The sequence below is a fragment of the Narcine bancroftii genome, chromosome 2, assembly GCF_036971445.1.
Source record: "Narcine bancroftii isolate sNarBan1 chromosome 2, sNarBan1.hap1, whole genome shotgun sequence".
Classification (NCBI taxonomy): Eukaryota; Metazoa; Chordata; class Chondrichthyes; order Torpediniformes; family Narcinidae; genus Narcine; species Narcine bancroftii.
This window is the reverse complement of record NC_091470.1, coordinates 110,478,986-110,494,112: the sequence shown is the minus strand read 5'-3', so window position 1 is coordinate 110,494,112 and position 15,127 is coordinate 110,478,986. Positions and strand designations below refer to the sequence as shown.

General features: G+C 44.0%; 1 long non-coding RNA gene across 1 annotated transcript in view; it reads left to right on the top strand.

The window, feature by feature from the left end:
• The window catches only part of LOC138752439 (uncharacterized), a 134,914-nt gene extending 121,427 nt beyond the window's left edge, over positions 1-13,487 (top strand). Inside the window, exon 3 of the long non-coding RNA XR_011350643.1 lies at positions 12,990-13,487. This is a non-coding gene — a long non-coding RNA (uncharacterized lncRNA). The remainder of the gene's footprint in view (positions 1-12,989) is intronic.
• Positions 13,488-15,127: the final 1,640 nt, after the last annotated feature.

Sequence of the window (15,127 nt, the reverse complement as noted above, 5' to 3'; positions counted from 1 at the left end):
ACACACACACACTCACACACATACACACACAAACACACACACACCCAGACACATACAAACATACACACTCACACACACACACACACTCACACACCCAGACACATACACACACACTCAGACACCCAGACACATACAAACATACACACTCACACACACACACACATACACACACACACACACACACACACTCACACACACACACACACACACTCACACACATAAACACACAAACACAGACATACACACACACACTCACACACCCAGACACATACAAACATACACACTCACACACACACACACTCACACACCCAGACACATACAAACATACACACTCACACACACACACACACACACACACACACACACACACACACACACACACAAACATCTTTCTGAGTCTATTTTAAGGAAAGCTTTATTAAAAATGTGGATTTTGCAATAAACAAATCCAAATTCATTTTCCATATGAATTAATTGATATGACCGTATTGGAAAATGAAACATTAATTTGATTTGTTTTCCTCATGTTGGAGAATGTTATTGACATCTGTGCTTCAGTTATATAATTTAAATGGAAATGATGCATTATAAAACAATTAAAGAATATTTGCTATTTGTCAAAATTTATGTCTGTTTTCATTTTTCCACTTGCTATCGATATCTCTACACACACATTCTACCATAAAATCCAACTGTATCTAAGGACATAAAACATACCTCACACCCATAACCTTCTATTTTTTTCTTGCATCCATGTGCTTTTCTGAGTCTCTTAAATGCCACGATTGTTCTTGCCTCCACCACCATACATGGCAATGAGTTCCAAGCACTACTACTCTCTATGTTAAAAAGTTTATCCCTGATATCTCCCTTAAACTTTCCTCCCCTCGCCTTATACAGACATCCTCTTGTATTTCCTACTGTTACCCCAGGAAAAAGGTGCTGACTGTCCACCCTATCTTGTAGACCTCTGTGAAGTCACCTGTCATTCTTCGCTCCAGAGAGAAAAGCCCCAGCTCTGTTAACCTTGCCTCATAAGACACATTCTCCAATCCTAGGCAACATTCTGGTAAATTTCCTCTGCCACCTCTTCAATGTTTCCACATCCTCCTGCAGAACAGAACACAATTTTCCAAGTGTGGTCTAAGAAGAGTTTTGTAGAGCTGTTCTTGGGCTCAATCCCCAACTAATGAAGCCCAGTATGCCATAGGCCTACTAACTGTCCTATCAATCTGCATGACAACCTTGATAGATCTATGGATTTGGACTCCAAGGTTCCTCTAATCTTCCACATTGTTAGGAAACCATGTAATCCACCTTCAAGTTTGACCTTCAAAAATGCATAATTTCACTCTTATCTGGATTGAGCTCCATCTGCCACTTCTCCGTCCAACACTGCACCCTGTCTGTATCTTTTTTTTTTATAGCCTATGACAACTTTCTACACGATCCACAACACCTACAATCTTTATGTTATCTGCATACTTATTGACCCATTCCTCCTACTTCCTCATCCAGGTCACTTATAAAAATCACAAAGACCAGATGTCCAAGGAAGATCCCTGCAGAACTCCACAAGTCACTGATCTCCAGGCAGAATACATTCCGTGCACTACTACTCTCTGCAAGCCAATTCTGAATCATAAATTTTGTAACAGAAGCTTAAATACTGTTGCTTCATAATTAAGATTCCTTTATTGTCATGTAATAGTGGTGGTGAGAGGTGCCCTCCTGTATGACCGGAACATCATCTTCCACACACATTGTCTTCAAGATGACTGCAGTGGAGTGGAGACTGTTGCCCACCTCTGCTGAATGCAGGTTCGCTAAGGGTGTGTGGAGAAGAGTGCAAAGGTCCTCGTCACGGTTCATCCCCAGCATCAGCATGACAGGCGACTCTGATCCCGAGGACGTGCACAGAGTCAGATGTCCAGAGCTGCTGGAAGACCATCAGCTTGGTGAAAGACACATTTTGGTCGGCCCGAAATCTGTTGGTCTTTCAGCACACGGAGATGTCGGTGAGAGAATGCTGCTGACTGGCACGTTCCAGGCTGCAGGAGACCATGCTGAGGGATGCACTAAGGGTTGGTGCTGTGCAGAAGGACCACAGCTTAGAGTCCTGCTGTTGCTGGTATTACATGCTCCTATTTTCGGTTCATTTTCCATTTGTGTGGGACTGTCACTTTAACAAAACCTGCAGGCTTTGGAGTTAGCTGACAGGCAGGCTGAGGACAGTGTGTTGGATACATCTGAAGAGAGATGAATTGGCCCTGAAAAACTCAGGTGCAGGGACCTGGTGACCAACCGATTCAAGACACAGTACACAGTTTTCTCAGGGACCATTTTAAGTAAGCAGTGCTGTGGAACAGAGCTCTTGGAAGTAATACAGTTCTGAAATGGCCTCGAATGTGGTTATAGACAATCTGTTTGATTTCCCATGTTATAGGCGAATGAGTAGTAGCCATTTTAAGGAGAAATTATGCATCCTTTGAAAGGAATCTGTGCTGAATGTGACCTTGTGTGGTGAAAGACAATTTGTCTGATTTCTCCGTTCTAGAGGGGGAAAGGGAATCCAACTCTGTAAACAAATAAAAGTGAAGGTCACTGTAAACGGCTGACCCACAGATTGGATTCTGTATGCAGGAGAAATATTGCAATTCGGCTGATCCACAAAAGGGTTTTGGAAGTTGTGAGCATCACTCGCTTTGTGTCCCCTACACCAAAGAAGAGGGGAATTTTAGGTGTCACTCATCTGAAAAGGACATTGGTCTGGAAGCACTTCAACAAGGATTTTGTGAGTTAATAAACTGTCTGTTACCCCGGTCTCTCCCACCTACTTTGTGAACTTCTTTGCCCCCATCTAAAGCCTATGTGTTGCATCCATCTAAAACTTGCTTGTAGCATCAATACAAAACCTGCGTGGATTTTCTGAACTTTGACCTTTCAAGAAATGTGCCTTGAGCTGTAGTGGCTTGGGGCATTCCACACACATACACAAATGTATTTGCACATAGTTAGGGGTTAAGTAGATAAGTTTAATAAATTAGATACAGTATATTATTGTTAATTAATAGCTTAAAATATTATTTTAAACCTAACACTGTCTGGGGTAATTTCTATTGCTGCTGTCTGGTATGTAACACCGAGCACTGAGGGGTGAGACCAAGGGGAAGATGGGGGGGGGGAGAAGTGACAAGATGCCACAGGGTGGTAATAGTGTAAATAGAATCAATGCACAGTGGCAGGAATGTATGGATATGAAACTAAGGGTGGAAATGGTTCTCCTTTTGTAAATAATTTATGGTGAACAAAGTCTAATTTTGGTTAAAAAAAATAAAGCAAGTGTAATATTACACAAATTTAACTTTTTTTTCTTTGGCTTGGCTTCGCGGACGAAGATTTATGGAGGGGGTAAATGTCCACGTCAGCTGCAGGCTCGTTTGTGGCTGACAAGTCCGATGCGGGACAGGCAGACACGGTTGCAGCGGTTGCAGGGGAAAATTGGTTGGTTGGGGTTGGGTGTTGGGTTTTTCCTCCTTTGCCTTTTGTCAGTGAGGTGGGCTCTGCGGTCTTCTTCAAAGGAGGTTGCTGCCCGCCAAACTATGAGGCGCCAAGATGCACGGTTTGAGGCGATATCAGCCCACTGGCGGTGGTCAATGTGGCAGGCACCAAGAGATTTCTTTAGGCAGTCCTTGTACCTTTTCTTTGGTGCACCTCTGTCACGGTGGCCAGTGGAGAGCTCGCCATATAACACGATCTTGGGAAGGCGATGGTCCTCCATTCTGGAGACGTGACCCACCCAGCGCAGCTGGATCTTCAGCAGCGTGGACTCGATGCTGTCGACCTCTGCCATCTCGAGTACTTCGACGTTAGGGATGAAAGCGCTCCAATGAATGTTGAGGATGGAGCGGAGACAACGCTGGTGGAAGCGTTCTAGGAGCCGTAGGTGATGCCGGTAGAGAACCCATGATTCGGAGCCGAACAGGAGTGTGGGTATGACAACGGCTCTGTATACGCTTATCTTTGTGAGGTTTTTCAGTTGGTTGTTTTTCCAGACTCTTTTGTGTAGTCTTCCAAAGGCGCTATTTGCCTTGGCGAGTCTGTTGTCTATCTCATTGTCGATCCTTGCATCTGATGAAATGGTGCAGCCGAGATAGGTAAACTGGTTGACCGTTTTGAGTTTTGTGTGCTCGATGGAGATGTGAGGGGGCTGGTAGTCATGGTGGGCAGCTGGCTGATGGAGGACCTCAGTTTTCTTCAGGCTGACTTCCAGGGCAAACATTTTGGCAGTTTCCGCAAAACAGGACGTCAAGCGCTGAAGAGCTGGCTCTGAATGGGCAACTAAAGCGGCATCGTCTGCAAAGAGTAGTTCACGGACAAGTTTCTCTTGTGTCTTGATGTGAGCTTGCAGGCGCCTCAGATTGAAGAGACTTCCATCCGTGCGGTACCGGATGTAAACAGCGTCTTCATTGTTGAGGTCTTTCATGGCTTGTTTCAGCATCATGCTGAAGAAGATTGAAAAGAGGGTTGGTGCGAGAACACAGCCTTGCTTCACGCCATCGTTAATGGAGAAGGATTCAGAGAGCTCATTTCTGTATCTGACCCGACCTTGTTGGTTTTCGTGCAGTTGGATAATCATGTTGAGGAACTTTGGGGGGCATCCGATGCGCTCTAGTATTTGCCAAAGCCCTTTCCTGCTCACGGTGTCGAAGGCTTTGGTGAGGTCAACAAAGGTGATGTAGAGTCCTTTGTTTTGTTCTCTGCACTTTTCTTGGAGCTGTCTGAGGGCAAAGATCATGTCAGTAGTTCCTCTGTTTGCGCGAAAGCCGCACTGTGATTCTGGGAGAATATTCTCGGCGACACTAGGTATTATTATATTTAGGAGAATCCTAGCGAAGATTTTGCCTGCAAAGGAGAGCAGAGTGATTCCCCTGTAGTTTGAGCAGTCTGATTTCTCGCCTTTGTTTTTGTACAGGGTGATGATGGTGGCATCACGAAGGTCCTGAGGCAGTTTTCCTTGGTCCCAACAAAGCTTGAAAAACTCATGTAGTTTGGCATGCAGAATTTTGCCGCCAGCCTTCCAGACCTCTGGGGGGATTCCATCCATACCTGCTGCTTTGCCACTTTTCAGTTGTTCGATTGCCTTATATGTCTCATCCTGGGTGAGGACCTCATCCAGCTCTAGCCTTAGGGGCTGTTGAGGGAGCTGGAGCAGGGCGGAATCTTGGACTAAGCGGTTGGCACTGAAAAGAGATTGGAAGTGTTCTGACCATCGGTTGAGGATGGAGATCTTGTCGCTGAGGAGGACTTTGCCATCTGAGCTGCGCAGCGGGCTTTGGACTTGGGGTGAGGGGCCATACACAGCCTTTAGAGCCTCGTAGAAACCCCTGAAGTCGCCAATGTCCGCGCTGAGCTGGGTTCATTTGGCGAGGCTAGTCCACCATTCATTTTGGATCTCCCGGAGTTTGCACTGAAGATGGCTGCATGCGCGACAGAAGGCTTGTTTCTTCTCTGGACAGGACGGCTTTGTAAGGTGAGCCTGGTGGGCAGCTCGCTTCTTTGCCAGCAGCTCCTGGATTTCCTGGTTGTTTTCGTCGAACCAGTCCTTGTTTTTCCTGGAGGAGAAGCCCAGTACCTCTTCAGTGGATTGCAGTATGGTAGTCTTCAACTGATCCCAGAGGGTTTCAGGGGACGGGTCCGTGAGGCAGATTGCATCGTTGAGCTTTGCTTTGAGGTTTGCCTGGAAGTTTCCTCTCGCTTCGTCTGACTGCAGGTTTCCAACATTGAACCTCTTTCTGGAGGCTTTACTGTTCCTGGGCTTTGGCTTGAAGTGAAGGTTGAGCTTGCAGCGAACCAGCCGGTGGTCAGTGTGGCATTCCGCGCTGGGCATGACCCTGGTGTGGAGCACATCTCGTTTGTCACTTTCTCGCACCAGGATGTAGTCCAGGAGGTGGCTGTGTTTGGATCGGGGATGCTAGATGTGCATCTAGCAATTATTTTTTTGAAAGTAATTAGCACCAAAAAATTCTTTACCTTTGTTCAAATTTAACTTTAGCCTGCCGTAAAGCAGACAAAGACTCGCCATCAGTAGAAATTGGGGCCCCTTAAGTGAAGTGATTGAGTGCACACCATAGGCAGCATATTTCTGTTTCACCTTGAGAAAAAGATAATACAGCAGGAAGACAGGCTTCCATCAGCACATTTTTCTCCACTTAACCCACGTTAATCGCACAATCTGTCCGGATGCTGTTGTTCTCCGAGACATTTTCTGCCTATCAGTTGTGTGCCTCTTCTAATTTGTGCTTCAGATAGATGAGAGTTTCTTTTCAATTCGCCATTCCGCTGAAAGAAGAAAGACTGCCCATAATAGCCAAGGGGCATGAGTAAAGTTGAAGATCCTATTCCAATTTATAACCCTTGCAATGCAATCTTATTGCATCACTTGCTTTCTTTTCGAGTTAATGTCCCATTCTGCTTCTTTCTGATATTAGATGCTATGTGGCACAGTTAGCATAGAGGCGGCACGTTTAGGGGCGGCACAGTTATCGCAACGATCAGCACCGCGCCGGCACAGCGCCAGCGACCAGGATTCAAATCCAGCACTGTCTGCAAGGAATTTGTACATTCTCCCCATGTCTGCGTCGGTTTCGCTAGGCGTTGAGGGTTAATTGGGTATCCTTGGGGATCACGTGCTCATGGGGCCTGTTAAAAATTACATTCAAATTTAATGTACAGTCCAGGTTATTTGACTCAACTGAGTCCCACCAACCCGACTATTCCAGTAGTGCAGTGTCCATAGCTTGGCCCAGTCCTGGTTTCACTTTATTTTCATATGTGCATCTAGCAATTATTTTTTTGAAAGTAATTAGCACCAAAAAATTATTTACCTTTGTTCAGAAGCTATTGAGATCCACAAGGTAAGACTCTAATTTGAAGGAGTTGATCCCACACATGCTGTGGATTGAATTAGGAAGAACCTTTGGACCTTATTGGCTAGTGTTAGGCTTCCAGGGATATGGGAATAATTACGCTTACAGAAGCATGCACATTAAAATGTAGAAATGTTATGAACAGGTCGGGGTAATAATCAGCCAAGTCATTTGAATTTGTGTTGCCTAATGTGCTGGGCTTGCTCCAGAATCCTGCTGCAGGCTGTTCCTTTTTAATCCAGCGACGATGGGACCTGGCCATTGCCGGACCACAGGAAATGCTGGAAAACAGAAAACACATGCACGCACAGACCCTGCTGTTGAATCAAATTTCCTGTGCCTGCCATGTCCTGCTGGCCAGCTGTCAATAAGTGGTCAATCAGCTGGCCATCGATAGGTGCATCCCATTCCTCTCGCTCAGCGTAAACCACACCGCACCGGTTTCTCTCCCACTCTTGACCACAAGAAGAACCATTCTCCTGCTTAGTCCCTCAAGATGGAGGAAGATTTGTTTCCATACCACTTCCATTTGTTCTGAGGAGGCCGATGCGGGGCAATGCAGCCTCTGCCACACGTTGGGCAGAAGCAGTTTGATGAGGTGAGTGTGTGGGAGCTTGTGGACGGGTGTGTTCCTTTCATTATTTACACAAGGTTTTGTAATGAACAAAGACGGGGTTCTCATTACCATTGGGCGGCACGATTGGTACCAGGGTTACAGCGCCAGTGATTATGACCAGGGTTCAAATCCTGCGCTGTTTGTAAGGAGTTTGTACTAATGTCGCAGATCACAGAGTGCCGGATAATAGAGGTTCAACCTGTATTAGCAACACACGCACAGACAATGAAGCATAATCAGGCCCAGTAACCCATTTAAACTGGCCTCTCCTACCACAAATATTATCTTTGTCCTTTCCATTCCTCCTGCCACCTTCTCTGCAACTTAAAATGATAATTTTTTATCAGTTCTGACCAAGTGTTTTCGACCTGAAACATTAATTCAGTTTCCTGGTCTACTGAGCGCATTGAGAATTTTATTTGTTATTTTTATTTCAGATTTCCAGCATCTGTGGTTTTATTTTAATATTCTAAGACTTTTATAATTCACAGAGTCGAATGTGAGGAGACTGAACTCTCTTAAGACCTTACCTGCAGTTCTGTGAGTGGTTCCAGCCATTGTTTCTCATGCTGTGATTAAAGGAAAAATGATAGAGAATATAAGAATATAAAAAAGAATATAAGAATATAAAAATTATTTCACTCGATGGAGAATCCAGGAGTCAAAGCTATAGTCTATGTTGAACAACAAAGATTTTTCTTCCTGAACACTTTTGGGTGTATTTTATGGATTTTGGGCTGCTAATCACAAAACTTTCCTATCACCTACCATTTTTTTTACAATATAACCTAATTTTTGTCATTTCCCATCATATTTTGTCTGCTTGTTTATTGCCCACAATGCAAGCTGCTTTGGTCAGTCCAAGCATGCCTGGGCATGCACTCAGAGCAGGCGCAGTGCAAGTATCGTCTCAGGCTTAGTCAGGATACATGCAGGAAGGCTACAAAAGCAGCTCACAAATACACAGATGCTGTGCATTACATCGATTATAGACTGAACGCCGGTTGATGCACATTCTTCAGGCAATAGCAGAGTAAGTGTACTTAACAATAGTATTTATTGTCTTCAGCAAGATTTCACACAGCAGAAATGTCTTGTCAATGTCGCATTTATGTACAATTAGTGGCAATACATTCTGTTACATTTGTGGCATGTAAACTCTTAAGACGCAGCATAACTGCATTTATTAAGAAAGCCTATGAGCTCCACTTTGGTTGTAAAATTGGTGACCAAGACAAACCCTGGGCTCCTCACATTTGTTGTGCCACACATGGAGTCAACCTGAGAGCTTGGCTCAGAGGTAAAAAAAAATTCAGTGTGATGTCTCTGCAAACTTGCTACGTATTAAAGCAAATCCAAAATTACCTTTGCACTCAGCTTCAAGTTGTCGATCATAATCCCCATTTGTTTTTACAGGAAGCAAATCTTTTGAAAAAAAATCATTGTCTAGTGATATCAGAAGTCTTTTCAGAGTGGGAATCAGTTCAGAGTTTGTCACTCAAAAAGTGATGGAAGTTTGAATTTTCTCCACAAATGGTCATTGACGCTCGTGATAAACCTGATATTGGTTGATTATTTTTTTCTGTAGGCAAAGGGACATAGCTCCCTGAATGTTGAAACAGGCTGTTGGGGCTAAATGGCCTCCCTACGTTCATTTGCACCACAGCTTGCAGGTTATGTATCCAGTAATGGAGGAAATAAAGTATGGGCTGTCATATGAATGTCAAAAAGTTTCTGCAGCAGATTGAAACACCAAAAAGAGTCTATCTTGCATAATCATCAGACTTCGTTTGATCTCTGACTGCAGAAAAGACAGTCTTTCTGCTCTTAAATCAGGAACCGAATGAGTTGTCTTAATATATTCACTGTAAGAACTTTATTTATGTACAATTACAAACAGTGTATTCTCACAGAGTTCTCTGCACATTATAATTGCATACACATTAAGGATACAAAGATAAAAGCTGAAGGCCCACATTAAACATGCACTGAGTTATTTTTTTTCTGTTAAAGGCACATTTTACAGAGTTCAATGGATGCGTTTTTCAAGATTCAAGATTCAATTTATTGTCATTGTACTAAAACAGTGTCATATTACATGACATTGCTTTTGACTGCCATTAGGCAGACAGATTCGCCATCAGCAGAAATTGCCTGGTGCCTCTTACAGTCAGAGAAAGAGAAGCGAAAGAGAGTCCTCCCCTGCTCCCCCCCGCCCCCCCCACCCCTAGAGTTACCAAGTGTAGATTCATCTCTAGCTGTTCTGCATCCTCCGCAGCCCCACAGAGTCCAGTCCAGGCCACTGGCAACCCGAGCTCCAGATCTGAACCTCCGACACAGTCCGGAGCCCTTCAGTGCCTTTGACAACCCCTTGCATCTCGGTTCTGATACCTGGTACCCCTTCAGCCAGTTTTAAGACAGTCTCCTGCAGTCCGCACCCTGGCGCGAGTCCCCTGACGGGAGCCTCCAGCAGCCCACAGCCTCCATAGGCTCTTCACCTCGAGTTGTCAGCAGCCCACTGCATGCATTGGTCTTTCAGTTGTATAGCCCCCTCACTGGTCACTGTCCTGTGGGCCATCTCAGATGGTCTCCCGTTTTCTGGTGCCCTGTGCCAGTCCTCCAATCCGCTGGAGTCTGCAGCCCCTTGTGGCTGCTGCCAATCCTAGGCACCGCCATCTTGGGTGCAAACCCCACGGTCGCGGGATTTTAAATGGAACTACCGTCAGCTCCTTTAACGGGCTGTTCAAAGCCCGTGCAGAGCTGACGGAAGTTAACTGTGTAGTTTTACCCCGCGGGAGCGCTGTATCTCCGCTCCTCGCTCCGCACGGGTTCGCAGCGGCGGCATCACTGCTGTTACAGCAGCTCTGACAGTACCGCCAGTTTCAAATATATGTGCAGAGGTCACAAATGTGGGGAATATGTAACTGTCGGCACAAAGTTCTGCACATATGCTATGCAAATATGTAATCCCTGTGTTATGAACACACAAGTTGTCCCTGTGTTACGAACACCTTGTTTATGTACACACAAGTTGTCTCTGCGTTATGAATGTCTGGTTTACGTACACATGAATTGTCCCTGTGGTATGAACGGCTGGTTTATGTACACACAAGTTGTCTCTGCGTTATGAATGTCTGGTTTACGTACACATGAATTGTCCCTGTGGTATGAACGGCTGGTTTATGTACACACAAGTTGTCTCTGCGTTATGAATGTCTGGTTTACGTACACATGAATTGTCCCTGTGGTATGAACGGCTGGTTTATGTACACACAAGTTGTCTCTGCGTTATGAATGTCTGGTTTACGTACACATGAATTGTCCCTGTGGTATGAACGGCTGGTTTATGTACACACAAGTTGTCTCTGCGTTATGAATGTCTGGTTTACGTACACATGAATTGTCCCTGTGGTATGAACGGCTGGTTTATGTACACACAAGTTGTCTCTGCGTTATGAATGTCTGGTTTACGTACACATGAATTGTCCCTGTGGTATGAACGGCTGGTTTATGTACACACAAATTGTCTCTGCGTTATGAATGTCTGGTTTACGTACACATGAATTGTCCCTGTGGTATGAACGGCTGGTTTATGTACACACAAGTTGTCTCTGCGTTATGAATGTCTGGTTTACGTACACATGAATTGTCCCTGTGGTATGAACGGCTGGTTTATGTACACACAAGTTGTCTCTGCGTTATGAATGTCTGGTTTACGTACACATGAATTGTCCCTGTGGTATGAACGGCTGGTTTATGTACACACAAGTTGTCCCTGTGTTACAAACACCTCACTTATGTGTTGAGATCCCATCAATTCAAACGTCTGACATGCATAAGCATATTGATTCCAATAGAGCTAGTTTCCTTCCGGCACTGGGAGAACGAGAACATTTGATGACAGCACAACTTGAACTTTGCGCAGGAACCTCAGTCATCTTGAGAGTGCTATATTGGATGGAAATATCTTTGTCATTCTTTACAAATATTGTTCTGCATAATTATTGCAGTATTTTGCCATTAGCGCATGTCCCAAAAGGAAAAGAAGATGCATGGTAGGGTTGTGTATTTGAGAAAAGAAAAACCATTGCAATGGACATTAAGATGGATACAATTAAGTATCCATAGAGGGAGAAATGCCATTGAAAAATTGGCAAAATGTTGAGTTTTAGCCGTTCAATGCTGGGCGCCATATTCACAAAGAGCATTGAGATGGAGATTACTTGAGATGGAAAACCTGATGCTAGTTTGGCATGAGGGTAAGGAACAATGGCCAACACTTGTAAGCCTGATGATTAGTCAAGATAAAGCAAGGAGTCTGTTCAAAGATCTGAAGAAAACGCATGATAATTAAGTTCTATGAGATTTGGATACCAGTTAGTACTATCCAAGAACATTTTGTTTGAAAGCTTCAATGGAATTGTTTTCAGTCAAGTTGCCCCTATAAGAGGGATAATCATGGAGTTGTTAATAGGGTAATGGGAAACATATATTTTTACTGGAAAATAAATGGGGGAATTCTGCTATCGTAAACTTGATTGGCTGAATGGTCTTTCTTCCATGTCGGAAGTAAATATGAGAAAATACAGGAATTGGGTGTGCTTAATATATTCAGAGAATATTGTGTTCTGTTCTGGTTGTCTCATTACAGGTGCAAGAGAGATTTGCCAGGATGTGCCTGGATTGGAGAATGTGCCTTATGAGACTTGGCAGAGCTAGGGTTTTTCTCTTGGAATTGAAGAAGGATGAGAGGTTACAAAATTATGAGCGGCATAGGCAGGGTGGACTGCCAGCGCCTTTTTCTTGGGGCGGGAGTAGCCAACACCAGAGGACATCTGACCAAAGTTTTGGGGAGACAATAACAAGAGGCAGAATGTTGTGGGTACCTGTAAGGCATTAGCAGGGGCAATGGGGGAGGCTGGTACAATAGGGACATCTAAAAGGCTCAGTCACGTGGATGCAAGAAAAATAGAGGGTTATGAGTTTGAAGTCGGGAATGTTTCGCACAGTAAAACATCATTAGAACACGGTAGTTGGGGTCCAAGATTTCTTACCGTGTTACAACCTAGTCGCGGAACAGATGCATACATGACATGATGCAGAAAGCAGGAAAAGAGAATACTGTGACTCAAACCCTATAATAAGACCTTTAAACACTACATATTAACATACACATCTTGCAAATGATTCATAAGAGACCATTTTTGAGTTTGTGGTTGTTGGCCACTGTTAGCCTGGCTCCTAAAATCAATGTTTGGGGTCCACAGACACCCGCATTATAAGCGATTCCTTGGATTAATGAATCACGCTGTACCGTGATGTAATTTACCACATTCTATGTTCTAATGATATTTTTGCAGGCACTTATGGTGTTGCCGACTGAAGGCGAGTACTTCCCCACTGTCCTGGATTTTTAATTTGCTGATGTTTGCCTTTTTTTGTAGGTCTTTGCAGCGATTGATTCCATTTCAAGTTTAGCACGTACACTGGCTAAATCAATCGACATCTAGGCGTATTTTGAATTTGCACAAAAAAGCTGAAGAAACCAAATGTCCCAACTTGTCCGAGTTAAAGCAGCGTCCCTGGCCTGGTTCACAGGCGATTAAAGTTGGATGGATAGAGGTGTAAAAGACATGGATAGACTAACAAATCATCACCTTGAGCAAAGGCCCTTCTCGGAGGAGTTTGGAAGAAAAAGATCAGACAAACCAAATGTAACCGCAGCTGGAAATGCCTGCGCTGACACAATAATTCACCTGTGTGCTGAAAGATCTCGGCGTTCTGAAGCCTGAGGTACCAGCATTGGTGATATTCAAATCTAGTTACAGGACATTTAGAAGAAGTGACTTGCAGAAATGGACAATAATCTGTTTTGTTTGTACACGATTTGACCAACACATGAATAAAAGATCTAATAAATGTTTGATTTAGCAGTGAAGATTTTTCATGAGGAGGAAATGCAGCATCATTTGTTTACAAGATAGCGTCTCGGCAATAAATTCCAATTAACTTTATCCTTCTGTTTTTAATCTATTTCTTTGCTTTGCCTTGTTTTATTTTGTTTTTCAATGGCAAGTGCTGATAACCACATCAGGAGAATTGCCTTAAAAAAAGGCGCTCCGATAGAGGGTGCAGATGAATCAAGTTCCCCAAGGTTATCAAGTCATTTGCTGAAAATGCAACTGAGAAAGAATATCGCCCCAATTCCCACAGAGCTCCACTCTAGCTGTAGAAGCTCAGAATATTAATTCCTTATCTCCTAAAGCCAACTGCACTCCATTAAGTTTATTATCATCTGATTGAACAAGTACAACACGATGAAACACTGTTCTCCGGTCCTCACTGTAAAACATGCAGACACACAACCAGACATAACACACAACCAGACAAACAATACACACGCAGGACAAGTATGCACGTGTAAAAATTAAATGAATATGATTGTCTCGGATAGTTAGTGCGAGTAGTTCCTTTGGTCGTTCAGCATTCTTTTTGTCCGTGGGAAGAAACTGTTCCTCAGCCTGGTGGTCCTGGCTCTGATACTCCTGGATCTCTTTCCCGATGGGAGTAGCCGAAAGATGTTGCGTGTCAAGGTGGAAGAGGACCTTAATGATTTTGTGCGCCCTCTTCAGTCCAAAATTCCTGGTAGATCACTTCAATGGGGTGGGGGGTGGGGGTGGGAATCGAGACTCCAGTGATCCTCTCTGCCACTCTTACGGTGCTGTGGATTGACCTCCGATCTATTTCTCTGCAGCAACCGTACCATTACATTGCTGGCCTCGCAGTTTCTCCAGGCCATGCAGCAGAACATTGAGTTGAGACGAACACAACAATTCCAAACAGTCCAATGAAAACAGATCATGTATATTTTTCTCATATACAGGCTGTTGACCTTGTTGGAAATGCCACAATTTATTGTCCATCTCTGAACTGAAGTGGCAATTAAAAGCCAACCAAAAGTGCTAAAAATGGCAAATTTCCATCAATGCAAATCATTAATGAGCTAGACTTATTTCTATGCCAGTCTGATTAAACCACCTTCTTCCTTTCGCTCCCTCATTTTTATTCAGACTTATTCCTTAATGACAAGTTCAGAATCAGAAGGAGAATTAGGATTTATTGACGTGAACATGTCACGTAATTCGTTGTTTTGCGGTAGCATATCACAGTGCCAACATTTATATAAGCCATATTTCCAAAATATGTATAAATAGTGCAAGAAAAAGAAAAAAGACAAAGCGAGGTCGTGTCTTTGGTTAATTGTCTGTTCAGCAATCTGATGGCAGAGGGGAAGAAGCTGTCCTTGTGCCGCTCGGTGCTTACCTTTTCCCAATGGTAGCAGAGTGAAGAGGGCATGGCCTGAGTGGTGGGGGGTCTTTGAGGATAGAGCTACTTTTTTAAGCCACCGCCTTGTAGATGGCCTTGATGGAGTAAAGTCTGGTGTCCAGGTCTTGTGTATGAGATAGAAAGCCCAGTGCAGTGCCAAAATGTTTATCCCAAACAACTGGGCATTGAAGGAAGATTGAAAAATCTGGGTCTCCCCTCAGAGAGGTGTTGATTTTTTAAAAAACGCAGAACATTC